We start from the raw sequence: 228 nt of genomic DNA, 5'->3' as shown, positions 1-228 counted from the left end.
TGTGTGTGTGTGTGTGTGTGTGTTCTTTGTCATGTTTAAAATGGCTCCGTGAAAGTTTTTAATTTCCTGATCCCTCAGTAGTCACTCAGTAAACCACATCTTTATCTTTCCCTGAGATTCAATCAGTGTCTGCAGCAACGCTTCAGCAGAGAGCAGCAGCTCTGCAACAGACAGCGGTGGTCAAGTCACACACACATGCAGCAGGAAATCAGACAATTTCCTTCCAAA

Source organism: Seriola dumerili, unplaced genomic scaffold (assembly GCF_002260705.1).
Source record: "Seriola dumerili isolate Sdu_G_001 unplaced genomic scaffold, Sdu_1.0 BDQW01000025.1, whole genome shotgun sequence".
NCBI lineage: Eukaryota > Metazoa > Chordata > Actinopteri > Carangiformes > Carangidae > Seriola > Seriola dumerili.
Note: the sequence above shows the minus strand (reverse complement) of the source record.